The sequence below is a fragment of the Marmota marmota genome, unplaced genomic scaffold (genome assembly GCF_001458135.2).
Source record: "Marmota marmota marmota unplaced genomic scaffold, marMar, whole genome shotgun sequence".
Taxonomy (NCBI): domain Eukaryota; kingdom Metazoa; phylum Chordata; class Mammalia; order Rodentia; family Sciuridae; genus Marmota; species Marmota marmota.
Window position 1 is genome coordinate 9,639 of NW_025999896.1, and position 26,554 is coordinate 36,192.

The following is a 26,554-nucleotide window of genomic DNA, read 5'->3' on the forward strand; positions in this document are numbered from 1 at the left end:
AGATATGAAACAGATAAGTTTATAAACTGCTAGAAAAAGCTAGGCATGATGGTACACACCTGTAATTCCAGCAGTTCTGGATGCTGAAGTAGGAGACTGCCAGTTCAAAGCCTGCCTCAGCAATTTAGTGAGGCCCTAAGCTACTCAGTGAGACCCTGTCTTAAAATACAAAAGAGGGCAGTGGATATGGTTCAGTGGTTAAGAACCCCTGAGTTCAATCCCTGGTACCAAAACAAATAAACAAACAAACAAACAAAAAATTGCTAGCAAAAATATTCCATATTGCTCATGTCTAAATTCCTTACAGATAGAGCACAGGATATTGTTCCTCCTGGACTTAATGTTGCTGTTTTAATGAGAAACCTTTTTCTTTTTTGAGGGAGTGCGTGTTATACATATGTGTATGTGTATATGTATATATCAGGTCAAAATCAGCTTCCTTGATGCTCATGTTTTGGGTAAATCTCCTAACTGTAACTACGATGAATAACTAGTCTTTTCAGACATTTTGTTGTTTGAAATCTTCTTTCCAAGTTAAAAAGATGAATCTCTTCCCTCAAAACTTATTCCTTACCCTGGCATACAAGGCCTACTATTATTTGGTGTCAATCTATCTCTAATCTTATCTCCAAACATTCTTACTTGACCTAATTTTCCAAGAAACTAAGAATATGTTTTACTTTCCCATAGCCTTAGACTTTTATTAACAACCTTCCCCCATTTCTCAAGCTTTCTCTACCTCTTCCTTTTACTTATCCCAGCCTTTGAATAGTGAAGATAGTTAAAAAACAAAAAACAAAAACATGGTCTTTGAATTCAGGTCTAAAATTAATATACTTGGCCTATAGTAAGTACCCAACAACTGTCAGTTACTATTATGAAACAAGGCCTCACATTTACTGAGCACTTGTGTTAGGTAGGATGGTTCCTTTTCTCTAGTATTTTTAGGGAAATTAAGCAAATATTGATAGTGCTATTTTACTGAGGAGGGAAATGCAGGTACAGAGGGGGTATGTTATCCAAAATTACAGGCCCAAGAACCCAGTATTCCCAGGCAGAAAGCCTGGAGCTGGAGCTCAAGAGCTTGGAGGTGCTGCACCATTCTGCTTCCTTTGTTGAGTATCTCCGTGGCTCATGGGCTCTTTTGCTCTAGCAGCACTGGCTCTGCCGTACTGACTGCTCTCTGCCTCGCATGGTTGTCACCCACAGGCAGGCCTCAGTTCTCCCACCAACATCCTGGGGACTCTCATCCCAACAGATAGACCTGACTCAGAAATGCAGCCAGACCAAGCAAGACAGTTATGCTTTGGTTTTGTGTTCCTGGGAGTCATCCTCTTTTAGACACAGTCTAGGTTGCCACCAGCATCTTAAAAATTGAAGTCTAGAAGTTAAGAGATGACCAGGGGTGCAGGAAAGAGTGACTCACAATTTTCCCATGCAGCTGGGACAGAGGATGACTGGATGGAACATCTGTCTCTGCCTCTCCAGTGACCAGAACAAGCGCCTTCCCTGTCTGGGCAAAGGGCTGAAGAGGTAGGGCCATCTCCTTACAGTGTGACAATGCAGGAGAAGTGCTTTAAAATTGTCCTTCCAGCGGTTCTCAGAGGCCAGAACACCAAATGCACCCGCACCAACGCGCAGGTGGCATGTGCGCCTGCGCAGTTAGCTGTGAGGCCAAGTGCGCCTGCGCGGATTTCTCCTTCGGAAGTGTGAAGGCCAGCAGTCCTTGACTGAGGTGTCTTGTGGAAGGTTGACCAAGGTGGAGGAATTTGAAGGTTCTGGTTGTGTGTCATGTATTGGTCGGGGTCAAGAAGGGAAAGCCCGTGCATTTACCCTAGTGACAAAATGCCGCAGGGACCTGGGTGGGTCAGGGAGGTTTGGGAAACATAAAGACCATAGACCCTGATGGGCACAGCGCCTCCTCCTGTGCAAGGGGAGACCCAAACATGCCCATCTGGCAACAGTCTTTGGGGACGAGAAGTGTTGGCAAGTTGAACAAACTTTTTGCAAAACTGTGCCACATAACCGCATCACTAAGGTACTCAGGTCCAACTGGAAGTAGGAGTTCTGCGAGATAGGGGATCCAGGGGAGGATTTTTCACTTTAAAAATTTGTTTCTTTTGATCGTAGGATAGTGAAAGATGTAATGGCCCTTTTAAGATATGTTTAGGATATAAGTTGCACTGGTATTTCTATTTTGAGAAAAAGTGTCACAACCTCTGTTTTGGTTCCTAGAATAGAACCAAAAATATTTTCAAAAGGGCCTACTATATCTAGTTTCAAGTCAAGGTAGAGAAACAAAGCAGGGGCAATCCCTCACCTCATGTTTCCCAAGTTTGATTTTTACAATGATATTTGGAAGTCAATATTTACCTAAATCTGATTTGCATCATTCCTTATTTCTGTTTATGTCCATATGTATTATTGGGTACAGAATTTGGAAATGATCTTAATTAAGTTTGTATCTCTCCTTTTCACCCATGCAATAGGCAAGTATTTGTTGGATTTGATTGAAATATTTTAGGAGGCTAAAGGTGGAAAAATCACACAGCAAATATGTTGTAAAAGAGAAAAAAAAAACCCTTTATTTCATTTGATGGAACTGTGAAAACTGAGTGGAAATTTATCATTGTATTTGTTTTCACTATGAAGTGAGGATTTAGTCTTTGGTAGTCTCAAACTAATGTCAAACGCAGGTGATTTGCATAGTGTCATGAAGTAGGACACAGACCATGTTCTCATATGGCTAGTTCAGTACTGTTTATTTCCTACTTGTGAGTTTGCCAGTGCTGTAGTCCATTTCCCTCTTTATAGATCTGACTCAGAATTATGGTGTTCCCTTGATTCTGAAATAAATTTTATAGACAATGTAAAAATATGCATATATTAGGGAGCAAGGTTATATTCACCCCAATCAGCTTATTTTGAACAGTGCTGGAAAAATAAGATTTGTTGTAAAAACTCAGAAGCAAAGGACTCTCTAAAATGTTTACAGTATTGGGTTTCAGTGTAGTTTTCAAATATAATTTCCATAATTAGTAAGCTGGGAATTTATTTTGTTGTTGATACAATATGAGTTACAAAGTTATTTCTTGGAAGGTTTGGTTAAACAACTTCACTTTGTGAATTTAGAATGCAAAAGGAACCTTAATAGACTGATATAAAAGAAAATGAAGAGAAACTTAAATGAAAATTCAACTTGAAGTACAGCAGGTATGGAACAAGTTTATTTTTGAAGCCTCTTTATTTGTATATGCCATATAAAGCTTGCGTAGTTTGTAGGTGAAACATTTTGGAAGGAACTTTAAGAAAGATGAAACTTTGAGTCTTACTTCTTTTCTTTTTAGGTCAAGGGGGTGAAATAAAACTTACTCAACCAAAAGTATTTAGTGGCAGAGTGGGAGTAAAATAAAAATTTACATTCACTGTGATGTTCTTCTGCAGATCTTAGGAGCTTGAGTTATTCTATGCTTTTTAAGATGAAAACAATGGATCTATTTTTAATTATATTCATGATTGATTTGGTAAAAATATTTCCAGAAGTACATATGTTTCCTAACAGCTATCATTTCTGTTTTCCTAACTTATTAGGTAATATAAGTATAGGGCAAGAATGGTGAGAACCAGGGGATGAGTATGATCCACAGTGAAGATAATGATAACAATTATTTATGGTGAACATTTCCAGACATTAACATAATTCATTTAATTCTTCCACCAACTCTCTAAGATAGTTGTTATTATTGTCCTTGTTTTTCCTACAAGAAACTAAGACACAAAGTGGTTAAACAAGAAATCTATTAAATGGTAGAACCAGGATGTAAACCTAGGAATCTGGCTCTAAAGCTGATAATTATGTTACTCTGCCTCTCGGTTTGTGTCATGTTGGCACAAAGAGTTTAAAGAAATTGCCCATGTTTATACTTTGAAGTTGTGATTCAAATACATAATTATTATGCAGTAGTCTGACTCAAGAGTTCACATAATTTAATATTTCATCAGAGAGTTTTTAGACTCAGAATTCTCCTGAAGTGCAGCTAGACAATAGTGGCTAGAGATCTGAACTGAGATTTAAGAAGCCTGGGTCCTATCTGAGTTCTTCCAGTGATTCTTTTTGAAGAAATAAACTTTTTGGACCTCTTTTCCTCTGAGTTTCCTTATAGGTTTTAAAGTTTATACATTATGAATTCTGGCCTGACTTGAGATCCTAGTTCTGCTGTCTAGAGGAAGTAGAGATTTTTTTTTTCTCATTTGGATTAGATATTGTTTCTCTCTAAGGCATTCTTAAAATTACCAATAAGAAATATCATTACAGACACTGAGGGTGCTTGTTGAAATCATAGAGTTTGGGCTCCAAACTATATCTGTTGAATTAAAATTTTATAAGAATGGGTTTATGTTATTAGAACTTGCATGTTAAAGAAAATTCTAGATTAAATTTAAGTCAAACTAAACTTGGAGAACCATGACCCTAAAAGATGTACTGGTAGTATCCAGATAGTGGTTGGGGTTTTGAAAAGCATGGTTGAAATTTTTATTTTTCCTAATCTCTGTTATACATCATGGATTCTCTACAGTTGAAATGGTAGTAAATAAGCACATGAGAGAAATAAGGAAAACAAAAGGTGGGATGAGAGAAGAAATGGGAATTAATTCCAAACAGGAGGAAAGCAATGTTAAGGTCGAACAAAAAAGTACTTTTTAGAGAGACAAAGGAAGCTATTTAGGATTTTTAAAAGAATATGAAAACAAATTCAAGGGTATAGAAATATATCTATAATAAGTACATTAAAATATAGAAGTAGAAATTAAATTTGTGTATTATATATAAGTAGATCTTATTGCTTTTCTGTTATGGACTAATTTATTGTTATATTCAGTGTAGGCTGTCTGCCTGTACCTTTGTTCAATCAGAAGAAGAGGTATAGTTAGCCCTTAACATCTAATCCACTTAAAAATGATCCAGGTATCAGTATTGCTTCTGATAGTAATGATTTCCCTCTGATGCCAACAGGTAAGAAAATGAGTAAGATGAAATATTTCAGTAAACAAGAACTGGGATTGTAGAAAACTGGAAATTTTCTTTATAACGAGAGTAGAAAGTTTTTTTTTATCTTCTTTTACTATACAAATGCAGAGATTTCTTGACTGATACAAGAGTTTGAATTTCTGTCTACAAGGGTTACTTAGCATTAAAATGGAGTATCTTAGATTTGTTCTAATGAGTAGTAACCTACGTTGCAAAGTTTTTTTTTTCTTTTTCTAACAGATATATATTTTGTGATCTATACATTTGGTAGTAAAGAATGGAGGAACTTAAAGAATGTTGCCTTAGGAACAGGGATAAGTATGCATGGAACACAGGAAAAATGTGGAAAAAAATAGACTTTAGGTAGAGTAGAAGCCCAGAAATAATTTCTGGTGCTTTGTTCTAATTTCTTCTTTCTCTTTTTATGGAATTTTTTGCCTTTCTTCATTTGCTGATTCTGTACTTTCTTCTATGGCCTGAAAATTCATATGTTGAAACTTAATCAACAATGTGATATTAGTTTAAAAGATGGGGCCTGTAGGAGGTGATTAAGTCATGAATGTTCTGCCCTCAAGGATGGGATTTGTGACACACCGTGCATGTATCTGAGGGAGTTTTTTGCTTCTGTCATGTAAGAGGTGCCATCCGTGAAATAGAGAGTGAGCTTTTGTCAGATACCTAATCTATTGGTGATTTAATAAGACATCCCAACCTCCATAAGTTTTAAAAAGTAAACTTCTATTATTTCCAGTATCCAGTAAAGGTATTTTGTTATAGCAACCTAAATGGACTAAGGCACTCCCATCCAGTTTGCTTCCTTTATAGCTTCAACTTCCACATGAGCTAAGTGCCATTGCTAAGAGTTTACATAAACTTTTTTGGAGGGTGGGGGATACTCGGGAGTGAATTAAGGGGCACTCATCCATTGAGCCACATCCCCAGCCCTATTTTATATTTTATTTATAGACAGGGTCTCACTGAGTTGCTTAGTGCCTCACTTTTGCTGAGGCTGGCTTTGAACTCACGATCCTCCTGCCTCAGCCTCCCAAGCTTCTGGGATTACAAGCATGCATCCAGCTACATAATCTTGTAGTTCTAGCTCTCAAAGGTCATTGGTTGACTACCTTCTGTATCTCTTTATTAAATCCTAGGGAAAGGGAGGCTTTGGTTCTTTTTGTCATTTATGTGAGACCACTAAAATCCTGACTTACCTTTATGTGTAGGCCTCTCACTTCTGAACCAATTAGCTATCGTTGTGAGTACTGGGAGATGTGTTTGCTGACTTTGTACTTCCCTTTGGATGAAGGCATGGGCAGGCAGATATTTGGAAGTATATTTGGTTCATGATAGCTGTATACATTTAAGTTTGGAAGATACTTAAAATTATTAATAGAATATTACGTAACTACAATTTTTAAAGATCTTTATATATAGCAATACTCATACTGTTAATTTATTTTAGTTTTTTCACAGAGACATTAATATAGTTCTAATATTATTTTTTCTTCCACGTTAGAGGAATTTGAGGTATAAAGTTCCTATTATTCCCATTTTTATGGATATAAAATTAGAAATTCAAATGGGTAGGCACAAGTCAGCATTTATCTGGTCATCACCCACCATTTAAAAAAATTCTCCACCACTCCTACTGGAATGGAACCATCATATGACTGAGCTATACCATTTCTTAGTATTCATCCTGAAGAATTACAGTTACCATACTGTAGTGAAATATGCATAACCATGTTTATAGAAGCACAGTTCCAATAGCCAAACTATGGAACCCACCTAGGTTCCATTACTGGATGAATGGATAAAGAAAATGTGATGTATATACACAATGGAGTTTTATTCAGCCATAAATAAAAATGAAATTATGCCATTTGTAGGAAAATGAATGGAACTTCGGAGCATTATGTTAAGCCAAATAAGCCAAACTCAAAATGTCAAGGGTCATATGTCTTCTCTCATGTGGAAGCTAAAGAGGAAAAAGGAAAATAAAGTGTGTGCATGGTGAGGGGGTAGAATCTTATAAAAATCAAAGGGAGATCAGTAGAGAAGAGGAAAGGGATCATGGAGGAAAACGAGGGCAGGGAAAGGGGAAGGACTAGGGAATGATACTGGCCAAAATATATTGTTATATTGTATGTACTATGATTATGTAACAACACATCCCAACACATCCCGCCATTGTGTACAACTATAATGCACCAATATAAATATAGAAAAAATTAAAAAGTTCACCACCACTTAAAATATTTTTTATAAGTAGCATGAATGTTGACCTTGAAAAATAACAAGTATGAACTACTTCATAAGGAAATGTGCATTTTCCTCAATTACTAAACCCTTCAAGCTCTGACTAGGATTACTATTTGTCACAGATATAATAAGATTCTTACACTGGATAAAAGAAAGGACTACATTAGTGTCTTCCAAATTTTTGTCTTGACTCAGTAGTTGGGCTGGGATATAACCAGTCTTTATAAAAAAAGAAAGAAAGAAAGAAATAGAGGAGACCAAAGTATAATAGAAAATACCAGTATGTGTCCTACATAGTAAGGATAAGATATGATGGTGAAATTTTGTTATGTTCTCTTACCCACCTTTGGTCTGCCTCTATTCATCTCTCTCATACACATTATGTATGTATCTGTTATGGGTTATGATGTATTCCTGCTGCAGTATAGAATAAAAAAGTTGGGGTAGACTGCATTTATGTTACAAAGTATAAGATACAATATTAGAATTTTTATGTTACAAAGTATAAGATTCTGTATTAGAATTTATTATATTTGCTTAAATACAAAGAGGGAGAAAGACATCTATAAAAATCAATAGGGCAGGCTATGGCAAATTCAGCAGTAAAGTGCTATTGAAGAGGCCTTTATCTTCAAGTTTTTACATTTCCTAAGTTAAATAAATATGAAATAGTTATTTTGAAAAATGCTACCTATTTTACTTTTGTCTGTGTTCTTATTCTTTTGAGATTGGGCCTGGGAAGCTATAAATCCAGAGTTGGCTCCTTTAACAACAACAAAAAAATGAATATAAGGTATGTGGAAAAAATATAAGCCAATAAATGTGTGTCTGATGCCATTTTTCTGTGTATATTTTACATTTATTGTTTTGAAACAAGTTATTTATATTTAATAAGAGCTATTTCCTTGAAAGTCAAATACCACCTTCAGTTTCTCATCTCCTAAGAAGCCAAGATTCTGTCTCTGAATAAATTCAATCAAATACTACAAGAAGCCAAAGTGGTTGGAGGTGAGTCTACTTAAAATTTGTCTTCTATTCTTGTCTTTTCCCTCGCCTCCTCATTGCCCTTCTCCCCTCTTTTATCTTTTCCTCCTGTTTTAGACAGAATGGCATTTAAGAAATTTCTATATGGTATTTACATATAACCTATGGACATTCTCATTATACTTTAAATCATCTCTAGATTATATACAATAGCTAATATAACATAAATTCTGTGTAAATAGTTGTCATACTATATTGTTTAAGAAACAATGACAAGGAAAAAGTCTGTATTTGTTCAGGACAAACAGTATTTTTTTTCAAAATATTTTTGAGCTGTGGTTGGTTGAATCTGTAGATGTGGAAACCTATGAGTACTGATTTTATCTACATACGTACCTTTGCCAATGAGTTTCATAAGTATAATCTCATGTTGCTCTTTAGCATCTTTCTCTTGCAACTTGAAGAACTCTAGCATTTCTTGTAATATATAACCTATTGAGATTTTTAAGCTTCTTTGCAACTGCTGAAATTAAACCTTAGCTTAAATACTTGTGAACCAGATGTTTCCATGTCCTTACAGGCATTCGGTGAAGGGAGAAGAAAATTTTAGTTTCTTTCTCTTAAAATTAGCATGTTGTCTTTTCTTTTGTATTAGTGTGCTTCTCCACTCCAATACCTTCTCTTCTCTTAGTTGATTTTGTCTTTGAACCAAAGTTCTAACTTCCCTCTGAGGTGTTTCTAGCCTCACTTCTCCAATAATTAGGTCTAATAATTTGTAGGGTCTTCATAGTTTTTTAAATTTATTACACATATTCTCTTAAAGTATGTTAGAACAATATGCATTATAGAATTTATAGCATCAATTTTAGAAAATGTTAAATTACATATATATGAATTTTTGATTGATTTTTCATGATGTTTTATGGCAGTCCAAGGAGATTTTGTTTTCCTATTGATGTGAACTGTTAGTGATTGAGTATAGTTCAGTAGGTTATTCAAAGTATAGGAGGTTTATTTAGAATATCAATCATCAAAAACACAAATAATAATAAATGCTGGCGAGGATATGGGGGGAAGGAATACTTTTACACTGTTGGTAGCATTAGTACAATCACTATGGAAATCAGCATGGAGTTTCCTCAAAAGACTGGGAATGTAACTACCATATTATCCAACTCTACCACTCCTCAGTATTTATCCAAAAGGACTAGAATCAGCATACTGTAGTGTTACATGCGTACCCATGTTGATAGCAGCATAATTTACAATAGCCAAGTTATGGAACTAGCCTAGGTGTCTGTCAGCAGACAAATGAATAAAGAAAATGTGGGATACATACAGAGTGGAATTTTACTCAGCCATAAAGAAGAACAAAATTATATCATTTACAAATGAATATGAATGGAACTTGGGAGGATTATGTTAAGCAAAATAAGCCAGGCTCAAAAAATCAAAGGGCCATATGTTTCCTCTCTCATGTGGAAGCTAGAGAGAAAAGAAAAACAAAAGGCCAGAAGGAGCTCATGAAATTATAAAGGAGACCAGTAGAGAAAGGGGATCAGGGGGAGACAGGAAGAAAATAGAGATACTGGGGAATGAAATAATGTTATGTGCTTGTATAATGTGCCACAAAGTATATTCCACTATTATGTGTAATTATAATATGCCAATTAAAGAATTAAATGACAAAAAAAGTATGACAGTATTCATTAGCAGAGGAGAATTTCCCATGAAATTAATGATGCTTACTCATCAAGGCCTCATTTACATTGTCCCCTTCAAAGTCATGTCCCCATCCATGGGCCAGAGAAGAAGCCAGCAACTTTTACCTTATAGTGTCATCTTAACCTAGAGTCATCCGCTACATTCGTATCCATCTGGACTCAGCAACAGCTTGCTTTGGGGGCTTTGTTGACTATTGGACCTATAGTTTCTCCAAAAAGAATGATTCAAGGAAGACACTGCTGCTTGCCTGCTTAGAAGCCCCTGCAACTTGGGCTTTGTTGTCTGGTTGGGTGTTAAGGACATGGCTGAGTTGGACTGGCTTCTGAGACAGCATCTCTGTGTGGGCCACACTACAAAGGTGGAAGGACTGTAGTTCTCCCAGGGATAGTCCCCAGGCCAGGAATACCTTCTGAGTAAAAATGTTGCTGATGTTAGATGAACTATTATGTAATTGTGAAGCTGAAAGAAACCTTTCTAGACTATAATTAATAAAAATAATTTGAATAGCCATGAGAGAGGAAAGACAAAATTGTACTTCTGTACTCTCTACTGAAATAAAGAAACAAAATTGTTGTAATAGGAAAAGGAGGTGATCAATGTTGGAAAAAAGTCTATGTATCAGACAGTTAATAAATAATAAACCTTGCTATATTTTTCCTGGCTATTGTAAGGTTTGTAGTATAACTTAATTTTTTAAATTGTGATTTTTTAAAATTCTATCTTGTTCACATTTAATTTTGCACTTAATTTATTTACCTGTACTTTCCAAATTATACAAGCTTTAGGTCACATAAAACCTAGATTTATTCCTGTCACTAGCAAATCTAGACCTTTTCTTGGATTATTTTCTTAAACAAGGGATGGATTGTATTGATTGCCCTCTTGTAATAATACTGGTGATATTTCCAAGAAAATTATTCAGGAAGAATTTGTGACTTGTACTAGTTTTTTCCTTTGGAAATCTACTAGCCTACTTAGAAAACACCCTTCTGATTTTACCCTCATTAACAACATGTTCTGATCAGTTGAAACAATTCCATTTAGGTTAATGTAGTTAGTAAATACTACAACAGATTGACTAGTAGGCTTTTTTAGCTACAAAGGAAAAGCACAAAATATCTATCAAAGAGGTATATACCCTGTGTATATTCATTTTTCCTTGTGATTTATAAACCATAGTTTAACTTCAAAAATTTACTTTGTAGTGATGTATAAATGTATAAAGAATTAAGCAAACTCTTTCCACTTGGAGACAATCACTATCATGTGAAGGCTGGCATAGTTTAAAAATATATGGTATAGTGTTCTCTTAGTTCTAAACTTGTTAGTAACTTGATAAAAGACATTATTTGCACACTAAGGTTCTTTATCCTCATCTGGAAAGAGAGCTAATTTATTGAAGGGTTGTTGTGATGACGTGTTTGTAATTTCAAACTAGTTAGTTACAAAGTAGTTTGTAAACCAGGAATTGCCATATAAATAAAGATTTTTAGGATTGTCCTTTAATTTAAAAAAGTATACAGAAATAAGTGTTTTACCTTTTTCCCCTTCTTTCTTCCTAATACATTTACAGAGGTGACAACAAAAATACTAGCTTGAAAACTTGGGATAAAAATGACTTAATCCTTCAATGTAAAAGAATAAACCTAGTGACAAATGATGGAATAAATTCTTTTCCAGTGAATTTGGGACTCAACCACAGAAACCATTAGGGTACTCATCACAGAAAAATTGAGGTACTCAAGACAAATGCATTCCTCAAAAGTTTCTGGCTCCACAACAAAATGCCCAGACAAAACAGTGCATTACAGGCATTTAAGCTCAATTTTCAACAAAATTAATTTAAGAATAAAATGTTGGATGATATTCCAGAAGAAAACATTCTGAAGGTAAATATTTAAATATTAATGAATGAGTGACTTATGTATATTTTGAAAATGTGAAGTAAATAGATATTTAGAAAGTTATAGAGGTTAAGAATATTTGAATTCAGTCCCCTGGTATGTTGCTTGATTAGCATAAATATCCAGTTCCACTGGAGGGGATGAATATTAGTTTCTAAAATATTTTCTTAGCATGTAGCTGCTTTTTTTCATAACTGCTTTAGAGTTTCCTAGTGAATACTAGGTTTCATTGATTATTGATTTAAGATAACAGTTTATTCTTTACTTTCAGAAATTATCCAACTTTTTGTATGTCATTCTTACATATTTTCCTCCCAACAGAGAACAGAAACATTTTTCTGTAAAGGGCCAAATAATAAGTATTTGTGGCTTTATGGGCCATACTATCTCTGTTGCAATTACACAACTATGCTACTCAACTCTGGCCACTCTAACTTGGAGCAGCCATAGACAATGTGTAAATGAATGGGCATGGCAGTGTTCCAGTATAAATAAGTGTAAAGAAACATACAGCAGGTTAGATTTGGAGTACAGGCCATTTTTTACTGATTTATGCTTCATCATCTGGTCCTATTCTACCTTTCCAGCCTCATATTCCACATTCCACTAATTCTTCAATGTGCTGGTCATTCCAAACTCTGCACAGTTCTCCAAACATGGCATGCACTCTAATTAATTCCTGCTTTGGTTTATATCTTCTCTATACCTGTACCTCAGCTTCACATTCTCTTTATGCACAGTATTCTACTTGTTTTAATAAATGTCTTCTATATAGTATGTGTGCTGGTTATTTGTCCCTGTCTCACCCCTGGCCCAATGGATTCTCCATATCTTCTTCTCGTACCCTAAAAGGCTGAATCATCTACATAGTGCCTCATCCTTGGATCCCTTACTTGCTGGCTTCTGCTGAAGATCACCCAATGGGAATCATTGGGAGGACATCAAAGGGTGGGTGGAGAGGTTGTGTTTTCCCATTTTTCTCTCTACTTAAATGTTGTACTGATAGAAGGAGCTACATGACATAGTCTGTCCAGTAGTCTGGCTTTCAAAGATTTGATAATTTTATTTCTTTCCCTTGTTCTTTCAGCCTGAGAATGGTAATAGTTTCATACTAATGTTAGCCTTTGGGTACTTAAGTACCCCATGTTTGTTTTGTCCATATGTCTGAAAAAGCAGTCTTTTAAGTAAGTCATCAGGGTAAATTCCACTTTTCTTTTTTCTCTGGAGACCAATATAGCATGTGACCAATATACCATGTCTTATAGTGATTTTCAACTTTATGTTTCCTTGAACAAAAGAATGATATGACATAATCACCTTAGTAACAATGGCTTCCTCTAACATAATCTTCAACAGGAGTCATATTAGAATTGTGGTTAGGAGGTGGAGAAGGGGTTAAGTGTACCTTTTTTCAAAAAAGGCTGCTATCAGGTGACCTTCACAACACTCATCCTGACAAATAAAATTGTCTCCCACCCTTGAAAATTGGTATCTTACATTGTATTCTTAGTTTGATCTGCAAAAATGCCAAAAAGATTTCTATCTAAGGGCCTTTATACTTGCTATTCTCTCTGTCCCCACTTAACCACCCACCTAAAATAAAAATCTCTGTTCTTTTTTTCCTCCTATCTGTTTTTTAAATATGTCAATTCCTAATGTTCTATTATGTTTTATTTACTATGTAAATCCCTTTTTAGATTATAAAATAAGTGGAGGCTGATATCTTTTTGGTTTTGTTCACTTTACTTCCTTAGAAGCTATATTTAGCACACAGTAGGTACCCAATAAGTACTTTTGGAATGAATGAATGTGTCTGGTTCACCACCTCACACGTGAGCACATGAGAGAAAGGAATTGTTTTACTCACACATCTATCACAGGATCTGGCACATGATGCTTATTGAAAGAATGAACAAATGAATGAGTGGATAAATGCCATATAAATAATTCTCTTCTTGATTGTCTCTGTGTGCATCCTGATTTATCCTATTATAGTATACTATTGATGGTTTTAATTTGGGGAAGTAATTATACTGAAACTTTCAGTAGTTTTTTTTTATATGTCTTACACATTTACTTATAAAGACCTAGAATCGTAACATAGAAGGTAAAAGTATGATGAGGAAATAGAAAGATTTTGTCTAATGTTATGTTTTTATTTTTCAAAAGGAAGCCTCATGTCAGTTATAGTTTAAGGAAAAAATGATTCTCTAAGAATAATTTCTACAGTTACTGAAAGCATGAAATATTGCTGTGAACATGCACAGAAAACTACTTCTTTGAAGTGTTGGATAGGTATAATACTTCAAAAATATGTGGGGGTCATAGTATTTGGACAAGTTTTTAATATTGATAGGAATACCTAAGGAATCTTGAAGAAGAAAAATTTGCAAAGGGAAAATATGGTTTATTAGAATTTTCTTAAGTTCTTGATTAGGTTTGGCATTGATTTGTGTGAGTTAAGTATTTGGTTATTTGTGATAGTATCCTTCTGATTCATAGTGTTAAAACTGGAAAGAAATTTGCAGGTAATCTATCCTCTTTGAGTTGTGTGAGGAAATGGGGCAAATACTTAAAATAGACTTAATTAAAATCATGAAACTAGTTAGCAGAAATGAATGTAGAATCTGAATCTCCTTATTGTAAATCTAGTGTTTAAATGGGACAAAGCTCATCCCAATATAAATTAAATCATATAAAATACTCTGAAAGAACAATAAGAATACTTTACTGATAAGAATAACCACACTATAATTAATCTGTTTTCTAAATTAGCATTTAAAAGTGGGAGAGTTTTGTGGAATGTTTCTGGAGCTTGATCTTACTTAGAATGAAGAGATAAACAAGTAGAGATCCAAAACATATTTTTCCATTATTTTAATTAAATAAATACTACTTAACTTAAATTATGAAATAACCTAACATATGGAAAAGTACAGAGAATTTAATACATATCCATATGCCCATGTCAGAGGTAAATTTGAAGCCCCCATACATTTGCTTCTCTATAGATAACTACTGTAGTATCTTTTATGTCTATGATTTTTATAGTTTTATAATGTACATTTGATTCCAATAATTTATTTTTTGATTTATGTATTATAGAACTACACAGCTTGCATTTTCACCCAGTATTGTTTTTGAGATTTAGCCATGGTGTTTCTTCATTGCTTTAACTTCCATCTCTTGTTAGTCCTTTTCCTCTGAAATGAAAGTCTTATTTTTGCTGCTCCCTGAAGTATTTCAAAGAATTGCAGTTTTAATGATACTGCCTAAGGTAGTTAGAGTGTTGGTCCCTAAGATGCCTGTCCTAATTTCCAAAGCCTATGAATATTAGCTTATGTGGTGAAAGGGGCTTGGATCATATGGTTAAATGAAGGATCTCAGAGGAAAGATGATCTTGGATTTTCTGGGTGGGCCTGACATAATTACAAGGGAAGCAGGAAGGTCAAAGTCAGAAGGTCAGAGAGGGAGAGATTGCAAGATACTATCTGCCAGCTTTGAGATGGAGGAAGGAGTCTGAAGTCAAAGAATGCAGTGTCCAGAAGCTTTCAAAAGAAACACAGACTTGCCTGACCCATTTTGACTTACACCACACTGTCACATTCTTAGATGAATTTCTTTTGGTTGCTCTTTTCCAGAAATTAACAAATGAACTTTTGTGTATTGTTATTTCTGACTGGAAACATCCCTATCACTGAAACCCTGACCTGTATATCTGGGGAATGGAATATACTGAGTGACTTAAGTGACTTATAGGTCACCCCTGGATCTAGGCGTGGGGAGAAAGCTCATCCAAATCTAAGAATGGAATAGATCTGGTTTCCAATAGAGATTTCCTACAGGAAAATCTGGATCTTATTAAGATAAATGTAAGTAGACCTCAAAATATCAAATGCCTACTACCAGTACTAAGTAGATAGTTATTGAAAGAATAAGTAATGTAATTTGATAAAAATTTGTGAAGATAAGCATGGATTAGGATTTGCATTTTATAGATAAACAGTTTGGTAAAGAGGTTGAATAATTTGCTCAAGGGGAAGGAAATGGGGAGACTTTCAGTGTTGTAGGATGAATAAGCCTAGAGATCTAATTAATATATTGCTGGAGGGCTGTAGTTAATATTAATGTATTATATGTTGAAAAACTGCAGAGAGTATATCTTAGGTGCTCTTACCATATACAAAAAGGTAATTATGGAAGGTGATGGATATGTTAATTTGCTTATCTGTACTAATTATTTCACATTTTTCAATACCATATATGTGCATATCTTATTGTACACCCTAAATACATATGATAAAAACAAATTTCAAAACCAATTTTCTTGAAATTACAAAATATTAGTTAGTTGAAGAACTGGGACTAGAATGCATGACTTCTGATTATAATCCGATGTTTTTCCGTTAAGCTGTCATGCTTGTTGTTATTAATAATGTACTTACTATTATAATGCAGTAGACTTGTCTGGGGATTTAACTATTATAGAGAACACAGTCTATGGAAAAAATCTTCAGATGGCCCACCATTGTCATTTGTATGAACTTGACATGTAATCTCTTTCTAAATAAGAAAGGGCTTGGATTTTTTCTTCGACATTGTTTCAGAAATATCATTCTTTTTTAAAAACTGTCTTCTTTATCACCGTTAATAGAACTATAAGAGGTTGATGTGGGAAGTTATTTAAATATCAGCTTCTTTGTTACATTTTATTTGCATTTCCAACATTTATTTTTTTCCCTTTATTTCAATGTGGTTTAGCTGTTCTTGATTCAGCTATTACACCTGGACCATATTATTCAAAGAGTTTTCTTATGAGAGATGGGAAAAATATTCTGTCTTGTGTGTTTAATGAAATTCTAAAAGGATTCTTTGCAAAGCCTATGCCAACAAAACAAAAATGCAGACCATAATTTCATGGCAATAGAAATTCCATTTGTTTAGTATTTTTGAAACATTTTGTTTGCTTTTATTTCAGATATTAAAGTTGTTTATTTGTTTAGCTAATCTGGAGAGCCTCCTGTGTGCCAAGCACTTCACTGGGTGCAAGGGATACACCCTTGAATTCTTAATAAAATGAAATTCATTTTATTAAGAATTTCATTCAATAAAATGAAATTCCTCATTTTATTGTAGTCCTTTTTAAAAATCATAAGTTCTTCCCTCTATTTTAAGTGTTTTTAATGACCTTTTAGTGAAAGGTAAATATAAGTGGTAAATGGCTCCTTCTCTCTAAGAATTTCTAATCTCATACAGAAAGACAGATACATAAATGTTACACTGTGGTATGACAGAGGTACAAGTAGGGTGCTACACATGTAGATAAGAAGGGTGGGCCAGATCAGAGAAAGACTTTCAAAGGAGATCATCAGTTATATTACCTTAGATATTTAAGAACCCATAAGAGCCAACTCAGCCAAAGTGTTGGTAGGGCAAGAGGTTAGGAAGATGCACTTTAAGGTGAGGGGGCAGCATATGCAAAGACATGAAGCTATGAGAAAGTCTGACTTGTTCGGGGAGCTGCAAGTAGTATATAATTACCAGAGTGTGGAGTTAGTAAGTGAAGGGGTTGGGGATAGGGATTCTGAAGTTATGGCAGGAGTGGCCTGAGATATAAGCAAGAGGCTTGGTGAAAAATAAGGCTATAGATCCCAAAGGAGGCTGGAGACCTTGAAGTCCTATATGTTTTGTAAAAGGGCTTGACTGTATTTTCTGAAATTGGCCTTAATTCTGAAATCATACTTGGTTTCCAATGTTTAGTGTGCTTCATCATTTACCAGCCTTATGACATAAGTAAGCTGCTCAAACTATTTGAGCTTCCGGTTTTTAAAAATCTGCAATGGGGTGGTGAATTCCTGCTTTGAAAGGCTGTTGTGGAAATGAAACAATAAAACAAATACACAGTGCCTGACACACAGTAGGTGATCAAGAAATAGTAATTGTCATATTAATTATTTTAATATCTTGAATTTTTATTTTTTCCAGTTTAAGCATTTTTTAAAACCTTGTTACTGAAGTATAACATATACAGAAAGTTCACGAACCCAAATCGTATACCTCAATAAAGCATCATAGTGAACACTTCCCATGTTAAGAAGCAAAATGTTGTCATCACCTCTGAAGCCCCATTGAACCTCTTCCCATTAACTGCCTCTTACCTAAAAGCAATTACTACTCTGACTTTTAATGTCATAAATTAATTATGCCTGCTTTTGAATTTTATATAAACAGTATCATATGGTATATCCTTTTTTAAATGTATGGTTATGACTCAACAATATTTGTAGGATTCATCTATGTTATTGCATGTAGCTATTGTTCATTCATTCATGCTGCTATGTAGATATTTGGTTGTGCAAATATTCCACAATTTAGAATTTCATTTTATTGTTGATGGGCATTTGGGATAGTTGAAGAGTTTTTTGCCATTATGAATAATAAACATAATGAATATGAACTTTCTTGTATATATTTCTTGTGCATATGCATGCATTTCTGTTTGGTCTATCTGTAGAAGTAAAACTGGCACATTACAGAGCCAATACAGTGGTTATTGTCAAAGGATTTTCCAAGGATTGTATCAGTTCACACTCCAACAAGAAGTGTAGGATAGTCATGGTTTCTCTGCATTCTTATCAACACTTAGTATTTTCTTTTTATTGTAGCTTCCCTCAGTAAGTTTAGTGTTATCTCACTTCTCTGCCTGGTGACAAGTGTTGTTGAGCACCATTTCATATACCTACTGGCCATTTAGATATCTTCTTTTTCAAAGTCTGTTTCAGTCTCTTGCTTTTTTTCCTATTGCATTATGTCTTTTTCTTATTGATTTATGGGAATTTTTTTGAAGAAAGTTGTTCTAGGTACAAGTTCTCTGTTAACATTTATTGCAGATATTTTTCCTCATACTCCATGATCTGCTTTTTCACTGGTGGCTTTTGATGAAGGGAAATTCTTCATTTTATTGTAGTCCTTTTTAAAAATCATAAGTCCTTCCCTCTATTTTAAGTGCTTTTAGTGACCTTTTAATGAAAGCAACTTCAGAATTCTTCAGTTTTATTCATGATTGAGGGGATTTGGAGATTTCTGGTCTTTTATTCTAATTAACTAGTCCCCTTAAATGTGTAGCTTTGTTTTGGTTCTAACCCTAAACCTGGGGTGGGGCGGGAGTGCTTGCTAGAATCTCTTTCTTTAAGGTCATCAGACTCCATTTTTTGTTTTCCCAGCTCTAAGACTGTTAAAATCTCTGCTCACTCCTTGTAAATGACCTTTCTGTAGTTGGCAGATATCTTAAGGGAGAATGCACCCCCAAATCAGGCTTCATCTTGAACTTCCATGCTCTCCCAGATGAGGTTTATATAATTCCTCACTGCTTTGATATGTCTGATGCCTATGCAGGGGATTTTAAACAGTTTTTTTATCCAGCTATTCTACTTCTTAGCTGGGAGTTAGTTGATGTGAACCACCTGTTCTGCCATGTACTGAAAGTGGAACTCTGATAGTCTGATAGAAGAGTGGATAATTTTTGTGCCATTACATTAGGAATTATTAAGTTATTTAAGAAGCAGCATCTTGTTGTCTTGGAAGAAGCCCTATCCAAGTTCATGTCTTTACTCTGTGACAGGGCATCCATATATGACTGTCATAGTCTTTGTCAGCAGTGGGGCACTGACTCAAGTGGGGAAACTTTAGCATTGGAGTGATTCTGGTGCATATTTGTTAAAATATAAAATTTAGGTGAAGTAATACTTTTAAAAAAAATATTTATGTTTTGAAAAACAGGAGAACTTCTGAGACTGAATAGAGGCATTGTTCATACGTATAGTGGAAAGTATGACCAGAACAAGAATGTTTTCAAATGTGTTTCTATCAGGCCAACATCTGTTTCTGAACAACAACTAAACAAACTTCCCAGATGCTTGTTAAAATTGTAGATGTTGAGATGAGTTATTATCCTAAAGTAATGAATGAAATTTAAATAGTATAAATTAAAACATTTTCTTATCTTGTTTAATTTACTATTTGTATAGTTATGGAGCAACTGTCTTTATGTATTTCACTTCTTGAATTAAAATATTTAAGTCCTTTTGAAAATGTGGAAATAGTTTTTCAAAGATAGGATGCATTTGCTAAATCAGTGACCATGTCAGATAAAAATGCTCACTATAATAGAAATAGATGGGTGCTTCTTCAACATGGGATAATAATATATCTGAAGCAGCCCAAAAGCCAGTGTCTCACTTAAGGGGGTATCACTAAAGGCATTCTCACTATCAGTACCTTTCCTCTTCAGTAGAATTATTAAGTGCTGTTCTGGAACACCTGGTCTATGTGGTTCATTTAATTACTTCATCATTTTTTTTAATTTAAAGAACAACATTTTATTCTGTTCTTCTTGTGTATAAAATACTAGGAAACAGTTAAATCAAGGATTTAAAAGATGGTTGCTTAATATTGTTTTAAGCTATAAAAGTCAATTATTTTTTTGGAGGCATCTAACCTTACATAGCTTCAATCACAGTTCAACAGACATAACAAGTAACACATACTGTGTTCCTTTTACTTGGTATCAGTTTATTTCATTCAATTCTGTTCCTTCTAATCTGTTTTATTTTACTTTCCTTCTTTCTTTCCCATACTCTTTCTGCTTTTCGGACAGGCTACTGCAGTCATATCCCAGTTGGTCTCTCTCCTTGGTCTACAGGATAGTAGACAGATGAAGCAATATGGACTAGTGATAGCTCCTAAAATGTTTTAAGAACAGGTAACAAGGTATGAACTCTAGTGCGAGGTATTTGGGTTCTTTCACTAGTCATAATCCTTAGCCATACTAACCTGCCTGCCATTTTTCATTCCAAAATGCTTCTCTATTTTATTACTTAAAACACAAACCTATTTTTTATATTTTAATGACATGTTTGTCTCTTCAGAAAAAAATGAAACACTTCATGCATTTGTGTGTCATCTGGTGCAGAGCCTATGCTTATCTTCTCTGTATCATTTGGTGTCACGAGCCATCCATGGGCTGTGTGTGAGCTATGCACATTTGAATGTATGAGAAGACTGGTCTGGCATTGTGTGACAAAAATGTGCCTTTCCTTTCTCTCAGCCTGTGATCTCACACAGCAACTGAGATGGGTGTGACTTGCCAAGATGTCAATCAATCTGCTGATCACAAGACATCACCAAGCAAGACTCCACCTTTTGAAACCCTACCCCTTGCCTTATTTGGGTGGAATATTCTATCGAATGTCTTCTCCCCAATAAATAGTGGAGTTTAGGGTGTACTCGCTCTCTTGCTCTTTCCAGCACTGCCCAGCATGGAGCTGACCTTTAGGGTCACTGAGCCCTCCTGCCTTTGATCTTAGAAATTCATGTTCATGTGCTATAGGTTTCTTCACCATTTTCTTAGTTATTGATACAGCCAGCTCCTTTGAACCCAGCTCATCTTGCCAGCCTGGCCAGCTGGTGACAATTTGAGTTTAGATGTGTGCCATAAAGAAATCACTGCTTCAAATATTTATTGAGAATCTACTCTTGTGTCAAGCACTTTTTTTTCAAATGCTGGAAACAAAGTACTAAACAGAATAACAAAAAAGTCATTGTAGTCTCTTATAGAATATGATATATATTTGAACCAGAAATCCATTTTGGTGCTGTTTTTGCCATAGACATGATTCACAGGTCTGGTAATCAAAGGGATGGTAGCAGGACATCTCTCATTATTAAGCAAAATAACAGAATTTTTGCTTCTCACAACCACAGTGTTGGGCTTTGTTGATTTGAAGATTAGAGATCTTACTTTCTGTCATAGCCTGTGATGTAAATGATTTTTTAAAAAAGCAGAGGCTGAGACAAAATCTTATTTGCAAGTAATTTGAGAATTGTATATGATTGTGCGAAGTAAGGAATAGAGGTATATTAAATAGGGAACAAGATATACTACTCTACTTAATAACTTGGCTCTGTGATGACTGAGGCATAAATTCATAATCATTCAGCACCTGTAAGAACTGACTCATTGGCATTAACTCCCTGTACTTACCAGTTTTGCAAGTGTGAGAGTTGAGATGGTTTTCCATGATATTCCCTCCACGGAATCAGAGAGACCCAATGGCAGGACACCAGAAGCACGTGGAACATGTCTGAGGTAATGCTGTCAGACTAACTACATACACAAGGCTGGTGGTTGAAATCTGTGCAGAACTGCTTACTTCAGCCATGTCTGATGTAAAAGATAATGGCTGAGAGAATTTCAAGTGGCACACAAGAAGTATATGATACAATTCCCAAGGAAGGAATGATTCTACCAGATCTACCAGTTGGCAGTTCTTTATGTCACTGCACAATAAACAAGGGGGTTACTATATTGCCAGAGGCAATTCAACTCCAATTAATAATGGAAATTTGCCTTTTTCTACATCATGAGAAAGAAGAGACCATTATGATATTCAGGAGATTGGTGGCGGGTGTCATAAGTAAATGTTAATGGGAAACCATTACAGTAACCCATTAAAGGGAAATATAATGAGGATTCAGATTCCCTAGGAATGAAGGATGAATCTAGCTAAAGTGATAATAAAGTAAACATGGAATAGGTGTAGAAGAAGGAATTATAAATATCAATTATGTTTTCATGATCAATTTTAGGGTAAGGAAAAGCTGGCTACGAGGTAATCTGACATAAAGACTAGTTGGGAGCATGGTGGTGATGGGTGCTATTAAATTTTTCCTAAAGAGGTAAGGAGCTAGAATTAACTCAGTGCGATACAAATCCCTGGGTTATGCAGATATCTATGCAGGTGTTATAAAATTGCCTCCGTAAAATGCCAAGTCAAATAATTAAAATTTGTTTTAAAAATATACCACATATGTTTAGAGGCAAGGGAAGGTATCCCAAAATCAAAAGATAGTCATAAGTATCTCAAAAGCTTGATGCTTACCAATTGTATATTAATCTGAAGCAGCTTATGAATAGATATAATAAATAAAGGAAGTTAAAGCAAATGAGATGGTCTTGCTTTACATACAAAGCCATATGTATGGTTTTGTGGTTAGGATAATAGGGAAGGAAGTGGTTTACTTGGGACGCTCTTTTAGTAGAAACCCTTTTGACTAGCATTGACTGGCAATTGGAAACCCTATTGATAGCTCCTCTCTACCTATTTGTGGGAAGACACTGGTGCCTGGAAGTTGCTGTTGGGCTTTAAAAATAAATAAACATGGGCTATAGACAGTGGACAGTAGGCAGGGTAAGCTTAACTTAATTTTGCCAGTTTTTCCCTTAGCTCTGACTTAAACTGTTAACCCAAGGCCTGAAATTACATGGGGATTATATATCCCTTTATACAATATACAATTTGTAACTTCCTTGGTCACCAAAAGGTTAGGAACAAATACCATTATGGGTTTGCCATTGGGAAGTTTGGCTGATAGCTATTATATTTTACTATAGCTTCCAAATCACCAATAAAATGTGTTTCCATGGGGCTGGGGCTGGGGCTCAGTGGTAGAGTGCTTGCCTAGCAGGTGTGAGGCACTGGGTTTGATCCTCAGCATCACATAAAAATAAATAAATAAAATAAAGATATTGTGTCCATCTACAACTGAAGATATTTTTTAAAAATATATTTCCTTATGGGTCACTGCCTCAAGCTTCACAGTTTTCTTTATTCTAAATGCCCACTTCAGTCATCTGATAAAACTGAATATGGAATTCTTCAAGAAGAATTACACACACATGCACTCAAAAGACATCACCAAAAAAATATATATTTTTCATTAAATTGGCCCGAAACACACACACACACACACACACACACACACACACACACACCTACACACACATTTTTTCATTAAATTGGCCTGCATTTTCTTCCAGGAGAACGCCATTTCACAGTTTACTATTTATTTTTCATATCATTGTCTCTTTAAATTTAGACCCACACTTTATATTCCAGAGCAAGTTCCTTACTGAATCCTTTATCAACTCTTGTTAATTGCATTTCAAGAAAACATTAAAAAATTTAAAAAACATTCCTCTAGAATAACCCTTTTATACCACATTTTGAAAGTTGTCTGAAGAATCAAACATTTGGAAGTTATGAGTAGAAAGAGGGGAAAAAAGAAAGCACACTTACCTTATTTGTAGCAGTGGCACTGGATCCAGGAACTGCAGGCACATTTGTCACTTGAACTGAAAGCTAATTAATATCTATGAGTGTCCAGTTCCCTTCCACTTTGTAAGTTTGGAAGTGATCCTTCAAAGTTCTAAGGTAAGGATCCCCAAACAAGACACACACACACACAAAAAGTAACTGGGAGGGTTATGGTCCCCTCCCCTATGTTCTCTGGGTTCTGTGTGGCTGTGATAATTACAAGGGTCATGGGTCACTTCAAAGTTGGTAGAGGATGTGGGTCCATCCTTGGAACAGTTCCTCCAGCGCAGGAGGTCACTGAGCCCTAACACAGCAGAATGATACACCAGGTTGCCAAGGTAGGCTTTCGAAGGGATACAAAGTCCGTGGTACATTTCTGGATTCGACATTAGGATGGCTGTTGATAGTCACCTGTGTGGAGAAGTCCGAGGCTGAGCAGCAGCAGTAGCAGCAGGGCCAAGGGGGTGGGCAAAGCCACGGGGGCGGGGGGGGGGACCTTGCTGTACAACCCCGGTGATGGCGGCGCAGGAAGGCGCTGCAATCAAGCCATGCCCATCCATACAGGTCTCCTGGGCTCCAGTGACGGTGCCATGGTGGCTCCAGGCTAGTGGCTGCAGCGTGGGACGGATGACACGCCCCGCTTGCTCTTCTCCCTCCTTCAGGCCAGCAAAGAAGATAGGCCGCCCTCACTGCCACAGCTCACAGCGCATGGTGGACCGAGCAAAAGCATCACAGCCGCCTGAGACAGACAGCCAGCGAGGAGAGAGGAGTTGGAACTAAAATACAGAGATGGTGAGGTGAGCTAGCGCCAGCCTTGAGAGAGCGAGCGCCCGACCCCGGCCAGCATGGCCTCAGCGGGCGTGGAGTCCTGGCCTGCACCTACAGGAGTGGCAGGAGCTCTCCAAAACCAGGGTCTTATGCATGCTAGTCAGATGTTCTAAATTGTAGAATATTAAATCGATTGTTTTTATTATATCAAAATTCGTCTTCAAAAGCTGTTAAACTGAGACACACTTAACCAGGCATATGGCGCATGCTGTAATCCCCATGGCTGGGCAGGCTAAGGCAGAAGTATCAGGAGTTCAAAGCCAGCCTCAGTAACTTAATGAAGCCCTAAGCAACTTAGCGACACCTTGTCTCTAGATAAAATTTTTAAAAGGAGGGGATGTGGCTCAGTGGTTGAGTGCCCCTGTGTTCAAACCCTAGTACCAGAAAAGATAAAAGAAAAAAAGGCATACTTCTGATGAACTAAAAAAAAAAGGGGGGGGGCAAAAATACACCTTACTATTATTGAATCATGAAGAAATAAAAACCTGAAGAGACCAATAACAAGTAGCAAATTTGAATTTGTAATAAAAACCCTTCCATCAAAGAAAAAAGCTCAGGCCCCATGACTTCATTGTCAAGTTTCATAAAACATTTAACAATTCCTTATGTTATTCCCAAAAATTAAGAGGAAAAAATTCTTCCAAACATATTTTATGAGGCCAGCATTACCTTGACACCCAAACTGGAAAAAATACCAGAGAGAGAGAGAGAGAGAGAGAGAGAGAGAGAAGGAAAAGAAAGAAAAACTCAGGTCAATATTCTAGATAAACATAGAGGCAAAACTCCTCAACTAAATACTAGAAGATCAAATCCAACAGCACACTATGAAGATTATCACCATGGATCAAGCGGGATATATCCCATAGGTTCAAGGATGATTCAACATACACAAAAAAATAAACATGATACGCTATGTTATGATTTAGATATATGGTGTCCCTCAAAAACTCGTATGTGAGACAATGCAAGAAAGTTTAGAGGTCAAGTGACCTCGCTTCTGGATGCAACTGCTGAGGCTCCTCCAACCTCACTGCCTCCATTGCTCCCCTCCAGCATCCAGGGCTGCTCTACATCCCCAGGCTCCTCCTGTCCCTCAGGCCCCTCCACATCTCACTTCTCCTCTCCTGGAGCCTCCTGCACTGTATCTCTGTTGAGGAACCTAACGGTGGTCAGAGCTGGGCTTGGGGTCTTCATGCACCCTTGAGAGGCATTAGGACCAAGCACTCAGAAACATAAGCCTAGAAGTCAGAATTCACCCTCCTGATCAGTGACCTTTCTTAAAATAAAAATATGAAGTGCCAATGAGATGACTTGAAATGGAAATTTCCAAATACAGTACAAGCCCAACAAGTCAGTAGGAAGCATTTGGAAAGCAAGTTGGTAACTGGACCAGCACACAACCCAGCCTCAAGCTTACATGCCTAGGGCTCAATAATGCAGATGAAGCAATCAGAAGAAACTCTGCTCACTTGGCCACTTCTAGAAATTGTAAAGCACTTGAAAGTGGGAGGAGGAGAGTGTTTACCCAGTAAGGCAGGATGAGCCCATGAAATGTGCAGTGCAATGTGATATGAAAAAATTTTTTCAGACCAAGAGAAGAAACACTTGGGTGATAAAGAGTGAAGGTGAAGAAGCAGTGAAACTGGACAAAGTGGGCAGGGCCATGG

The 26,554-nt window shown here is 36.0% G+C and overlaps 2 pseudogenes; one reads left to right on the forward strand and one right to left on the reverse strand.

The window, feature by feature from the left end:
- Nucleotides 1-3,170: 3,170 nt before the first annotated feature.
- LOC107158056 lies at nt 3,171-19,879 on the forward strand (annotated as a pseudogene).
- Nucleotides 19,880-20,831: 952 nt separating this feature from the next.
- On the reverse strand, nt 20,832-20,928 carry LOC125615047 (annotated as a pseudogene).
- Between the last annotated feature and the right edge of the window lie 5,626 nt (nt 20,929-26,554).